Genomic DNA, 7,401 nt, shown 5'->3' with positions numbered 1-7,401 from the left:
TATGTGTTGCAGGGAAACAATGGGAGAAACTGCGGTTTACCATCGAGGTTTGATCATGCATTGTCCTTTTGCTAATAGCACATTATTGTGCAGTTGCAGGAATCATACTAATATTTAGGTTTCTTACAATTTGGTCTTGCACATGTAGGTCATGCTGTCAGAGCTTAGACCCACTATTCGACCCATTTTGCATATGGGGAAATGAGATGTCCATGAATATCAGTCAAGTCAAGAAACTCAGAAAGATTGTTAGGATGAAGAAACTTGCGATGAATAATAGCAAGATCTTTGTTTCCACAAAGAAGACATCAGTCAACTATAGGATGGTACTAACTCTTTTACCTTGTTTTTACCCCTTGCACCATTTCAAAATATATAATAGTGGTTTATGCATATCTTTGTTTTCAGTACTTTTCAAAGCAGTTCACTGATGATTACCTCTCAAACCACTTGCATGGTCAAGAGGTGAGGAAGTTATTCATTCAACACCCATGATACAATATTGAAGTATTCTTCAAGAGGACGAAGGTTGGGCGGACAATTATCCATAGCCACTGGCCTAAAGTTGCAAGGACACTCAACATCACTGAAGGATCAATATCCGCCTTCTGCTTCTGCAGTTTAATAGGTGAGATTCATCTGTCTATTTACCGTGTATGATGCTACTTTTCCATAGGTTTTCAATGTGGCATGTGAAACTTGTTACTGTTGTGTAATGGCGTAGCTTGCTATATAACTCTTTGGTGTAACTGAGTGCTGAAGTTATCTGATGTAATTCGATTATGAAATCCTAGTTGCCGTTATATGGATATGAAATATTTGGTGTGTTTTATAAGCAATGTCAATTTGATTACTACATGGATTATCAATAATACGCTAATTACCCTGCTTATTCGGGTTTTCTATTGCAGATGGTTACTTAGACAACACCGTGGGCGATGAACTCAAACAACCCACATTGTTTCTAGAAAGTAGGCGTGTTGGATCAACTAACAATCACTCATAGCTTCCGGCAGAGAACTCTTTGCGTTAGGACACCTTGCACAAACGTTTCCACACAAAAAACTGTGTGTTATACACATACGAATGGAAACTTTTTCTGGGATTCACTGTGTGGGATGTACATACGATCGGAAACGATTGGGCTTCGATGCCTCGCCCGATTGCACAAGAGCTCCTTTTGTCCCCGCCTGTGTGGCTGGAGGGGCTATCCCCAATGGTTTCTGGGTCATGTGGGAAGGACCCCCCCTATCTCACACACTCACTAGGCGACGGTTTAAAACTTCATCGCAGAAAGGGGGTAAAAACTGTTTGTATAGCACATCTCTGCACTAGTGCATGCTCAATATCATCATCATCATGCATGTGGCCATGACCTAGTTCAAGTGATTCGTTAGATTTATGACCATGATAATGTGCAAGTTTATGAATTCTAATGGTTTCCGTGATGATGCTACTAATAGTTCCAACATCACCCTTAGCACGCATAAGGTCACGGAGCTCAAATAGACATTCATCAAACTTGGGATCACTAGGCTTCATTTTATGGAAAGCAGTGGACTTTTGAAGAATTTCATCCAGATTTTTTAAAGAGTAATTTGGAAAGCGATCCTCAATATAATCCCATATGGTATATGCGCATTCAAAGTTTTGCAAGCAAATGAGCACATTTCTAGGCAATCCTCTAATGATAAGATTGACAGTCCTAAGATTGCGAACCATGTCAAGATATTCATCGGGGGTAGGATGCAAAGCATCAATCAGAGGCACATAAGGGCTAAGAATATACTTGTTCAAATTATATTCATTAAAAATCTCAAGCATCTCAAATTTTTCCAAGAACCATAAAACTCCCCATCAAGAATAGGCACTCTATGTCTAAGACTCCCGAACATAGACTCGTCCATCTTCCTCCAAAGCAATGGTGAGAAAAGCTCTGATACCAATCGGAAGGAATGAGAAGATGGGTCTAGAGGGGGGTGATTAGACCCTTAACAAGTAAAAGTGGAGTTTTAAATTCCTTCAATTTAAGGTTGAGTTTAGCACATGTTAAAGGACACAAACTACATTTTACACATGCATGGCAAGAGTATGTGCAGCGGAAAGAGTAAAGCATGCAAGTGCAGAATGTAAAGGGATGGGATTGGAGTGTGCAAACGCAATGGAGATGCCGAAATTTTTTGGCGTGGTTCCGATAGGTGGTGCTATCATACATCCACGTTGATGGAGACTTCAACCCACAAAGGGTAACAGCTGCGCGAGTCCATGGAGGGCTCAACCCATGAAGGGTCCAAGAGGAAGGAACCTTGTCTATCCCACCATGGCCACCCCCCATGAAGAACTTGCCTCACTCGGGTAGATCTTCACGAAGTAGGCGAAGTCCTTGCCCTTACAAACTTCTTTGTTCAACTCCACATCATGTCGGTGGCTCCCAAGCGACACCTAACCAATCTAGGAGACACCGCCCTCCAAATGTAATAGACGGTGTGTTGATGATGAAATCCTTGCTCTTGTACTTCAAATGATAGTCTCCCAACACTCAACTCTCTCTCATAGATTTGGCTATGGTGGAAGAAGGATCTGAGTGGAAAGCAACTTGGGGAAGGCTAGAAATCAAGGTTCAAATGGTAGGAATGGAATCTCTTGATCTCAACACATGAGTAGGTTTGTTCTCTCTGAAAATGAATGGTGGAAGTGTAGGCACGTTCTGATGGCTCTTCTATGAGGAAGAGGGGGTGGAGGGGTATATATAGCCTCCACACAAAATCCAACTGTTACACACTTTTGACCCATCTCGGTGGCACCAATTAGAAAACTTGGTGGCACCGATCTGTACAAAAATATGAACGTTAGGAATCTTGGTGGGACTATTGGGAACAAATCGGTGGGACCGATGTGCAAAGGCTTAGGGCAAACCTCATCTCGGTGGCACTGATTGCATCATCTCAGCGGGACCGAAGTGAAGCAATAAGGCAACAGAGAATCTGTCAAGCCATCTTGGTGAGACCGATTGCAACACTCGGTGATACCGAATTGACTACAACAAGTCACAGAGAGGTAGCAAGGCCATCTCGGTGGGACCGAGATCCATATCGGTGGGACCGAATTCTTAGGGTTTTGGCAGTGGCTATGTCAAGATGAACTCGTTGGCTCCATGTAGGAAATATCGATGGGACCAAGTTGGGAATTAGGGTTTGGACATATTTGGATGGAGAAAGTGGCTGAGGGTTTTAGAGCAATATCACGGATCACTTGACCAAATGGATCATTAAGCAACACCTCATCCCCTTTTAATAGTATTGGCTTTCCTATGGACTAAATGTGATCTTGGATCACTTAAACAAAAATGTAGAGTCTTGAGCTTTTGCTAATCCTTGTCCTTAGCATTTTGAAGGGGTTCCACATCCTCTTCTCCTTGCCACACCACTGTTGAACTTGTCTGAAATATACCAGAAAAAACCAATAGTCCAAAAAGAGATATGTTGATATTAATTAGCAAAATCACCCAGGGAGCACTTGTGCTTTCATAGCTTCCTCGAGGCGCGCATTGTCCCCTCCGTCCTCGTCACCTCCGGCCTCCTCCTCGTCCAAATACGGCAGGTCTGGCTGCAGGATATGGGGTTTCAGCCTGTCGTGGGTCCGCTAGCTTAGGAAGTCCTATAGTTGGCCTGATGCTTCAAGGCGCAAGAAAAGGGATGAAGTAGCGAAGAAGAGAGACCTAGGAATCACCGGCGGCGTAGGATCCAGCCGGTTATAGGGGTCTTTCCCAAAGCGCCATGCCGTCTTGCTCAGCTCGGTGTTGGTGATTCCAGCCGGCGAATGCTCCTTTGTCAACATCTGCGTGTGGTCTTGCCGGCCGCTCATGTTGTAGACCCGATATGACCGGCACTTCAGCGGCAGCACCTGACGAGCGATGAAAGCAGCGATGAGATCCACCGAGCGGAGCCCCTCTCGGTCCTATAGCTCCTGGATCTAGGCGCCGTTGTTCACTATCTCGGCCGCCGGGCTCTTGGGGTTGTGACAAGGCAATCAGGCTATGTGGCTCAAAAGACAAGAGGGCAATGGAAGATTATGTTATATTACTATTTAACATAAGAAACATCTCCCGATAGTTCCTTTCCACAGGTTTGTGTGTTGAACACATCGGTCCGAAGACGGGTGACCTCGGGGTTAAAGACCCTGGTCGAGGTTTGAAAAGCCCTCCTTCCACATTATCCCTATGTCAAGGCTGACCGATTTGAACCATAGGACCGCTAGCTTTCGGCTATGTCCGTCTTAGGCACTACGTTGGCTGATCCGCGAGTAACGATCACAGTGGTGCTCCCTTTGCCCCCTATCTGAAATATCGGGAACGTAAGGGGCATACACATGAGCCGGGCAACCCAGCTTGGCCAAATCTTAGGTCTAATAGACGCATATCATGGCTTAAAAGACAATAGTACGTAAGAGGTGGAACCATGGATGTTTTGAAAAGAACGTGCTTTCTTTAGCCTATGAGATCATTTCAAAAAATGCACTGACGTGTAAAAACAAAGGAAAGAGAAAAATTAAGTGAAAAAGAGGTGCAAGTTTATATATATCGGCAGTGTGTGGGGCGTCAGCCGTAGAAGCGTCGGAGTAGCGCCGCGTTCTAGGGGTTGGGCTCTAATTTGCCATCCTCTGGATCTCTAATTCGATAGGCTCCTCCAATTAGCACCTGGTCGATGACGAATGGCCCATCCCATTTAGGTGAGAGATTTTGCTTCTGGTTCTCCAGATGTAATCTCATGACGAGGTCCCCGATGTTGAAGTCCTTTGCACGGACCTCTCTGCTGTGGGAGCATCGGGCCTGCTGCTGGTATATAGATGGTCGTGCCCGTGCGACATCGCTCTCTTCTTCAAGTGCGTATAAAGCATCCTGCCGATCGATCTCGGCCTATAACTCTTCATACATGCGTACTCGAGGTGCGTCGTGTATGAGGTCACAGGGTAGGACTGCCTCGGCGCCGTACACCATGAAAAACGGTGTGTAGCCAGTGGATCTGTTTGGTGTAGTACGCCAGCCGCATAGGATGGAGTCGAGTTCTTCGACCCAATTGTAGTCTGCTTTCTTAAGGGAGCGCATGCACTACAAAAAAACACATCCATGACATTTTGGGCCAAACGAATTTTTTTCTGTCATGCTTATGACACTTCTATGACGACAATTGTGACAAAACCCCGTATCATCATAGATGTGGTGGGCTCCTACTTCTATGACAAAAAATGATGACAAAATATGGGCTTTTCGTCCCGGGCAGGCCGGAGACGCATCTGCATGACATTCTTTGGGCCGTCCATGAAAGAAAAAACCATGGTAGAAGCAAGGGCGAGGAAAATATCGGGGAGTTCCCGGTTACGGTGGGTGGTCGGGGCCGAGCAATGCACGGAGGGATTGCGCATTTCTCTCATACACGTACACGCGTGGGCACGAGGCGTTGGACTCTAAGTGAACCTGAGCGAGGCGTTCGCCTACTGAACCCGGGCGATTGCACTGCAGGCTACGCATTACTAAACCCGAGCGATCGATCGATCTGGCTGTTAACTGAACCCGTTCGAGCGATTCCTTCGCTACTGCTGCTAACTGAAACCGATCGAACCTGCTGCCTCTTGATCAGCAGTGAGCGTTGTTGGGGGGGGGGGGTGGATGAATAGTTCCCGGTGGGGGTTGGATGAACAGGACCCCGTGGTAGTAGAGGCCGTTGCCGCTGGATGAACAGGACCCCGATCGAGCCGGTTGGGGGTGGAGGAACAGGACCCCGCGGAGGGCTGGTTGAACAGTAGCCGGTGGAGGGCTGGATGAACAGTAGCCCGTGGAGGGGTGGTTGAACATGACCCCATGGAGAGGGCTGATTGAACAGTAGCCGGAGGAGGAGCAGTGAAGGCTGGATGAACAGGAGCCCGTGGATGAACAGTAGCCGGTGGAGGCAGGTGGGAGACGCCGTGGATGAACAATCGCTGGTGGAGGCTGGAGGAGGTCGACGGTAGATGAACAGTAGCCCGTGGAGGCTGGAGGAGGTCGAAGGTGGAGATGAACAGTACCCCCGTGGAGTCTCGTTTTGCGGTACACCACACCCCTCCCGATGAACAGGACCCCCGTTTTGACCGTTGCGCTCCAACACAAGTTCGTTTCCTCCGTTTTGCAGTACGCCACACCCCTCCCGATCAACAAGACCCCGTTTCGACCATAGGAGGTCGAAGAGAAGTCCGTTTCCTCCGTTTTGCGATACGCCACACCCCTCCCGGTGAACAGGATCCTATTTCAACCGTAGGCGGTCGAACACAAGGCCCTTTCCTCCTTTCTGCGGTACACTAGGCCTCATTTCGATCGGTTCTTCCGTCCAAGCCGGTTGGCTCCCGATGAACACAACGCATCCCGTTGCCTCACGATGAACACGACGACGCAGGTTCTCTGTTCCGAACCATCCGGTTGGCTGCCGATGAACAGGACGCTGTCGCTGCCTCTCCATGTACACGAGCCCTGGCCGTACGTATGCGCGAGTAGGCATTGGAGACCCCGCCCGTATGTACGTATTTGGCCGTATTTACTTTCTTGCACCCCGGCTGTACGTACGTGTACATCTACGTCCATGCCTCTACTACGACACGTGCCCTTTCTTACTCGGCCACGGCTCATCGCTGCAGCCGACAGACAGACCGATCGACCAGTATGTACGTACACGTTCGCGACCAGAATGACAACGCTACGTACGCTTCGACCAGGTGGGTCCCGACTGTCAGGGAGGATAAGGAGGCACTTCCTTGCGTGCGAAGATGTAGCTGGTGGGTCCCAGCAGTCAGGGGGGAAACATTTTTTTCACGAAATACGGTGGCCCATCCAGTGGGTCCCTGCTGTCAGGTGGAGGAATCATTGTTTTGCGCGTAATAAGTAGGCACTTCCTTGCTGCGGCCGTGGACCCAGCTGTCAGTCTCTCCACGTACAGTACTCTTCCGATGGAAGTCGTTCCTTGACCACGCCGCGCCGAGCGCACCAAGGCGGTGGATGACGGCGAGGCCTAGGAAGGGGACTACGCGGAGCCGGGGAAGACGCGGCAGTCGATGCCCACACGGAGAGGAGTACGAGGGTTGACTGGTTCGGCTGCGGTCTGAGGCTGCCGTCGCCACAGAATAACAGGGGGTGTAGGTGAGTAGAGGGATGGCCTGGCCAGCGGTGGGAGTAGTAGGGGCGGTGAGGCCTCCACGACAGCACAACCAGCCACGGGAGGTAGGAGCAGGCGGCACGACCGACGCTGGTTTGGGCCACTGGAGCAAGAAGACTAGAGGTTGAAGAAGCACTATGGCCATTGGATGGACATCGTACGGTCACTGGAGCTAGAATCGTTCATATTGACTACGTTGACATAGGCCTCCGTCTGCGTCAAC

The sequence above is a fragment of the Aegilops tauschii genome, chromosome 7 (genome assembly GCF_002575655.3).
Source record: "Aegilops tauschii subsp. strangulata cultivar AL8/78 chromosome 7, Aet v6.0, whole genome shotgun sequence".
Taxonomy (NCBI): domain Eukaryota; kingdom Viridiplantae; phylum Streptophyta; class Magnoliopsida; order Poales; family Poaceae; genus Aegilops; species Aegilops tauschii.
This window is presented reverse-complemented; position numbering follows the sequence as displayed.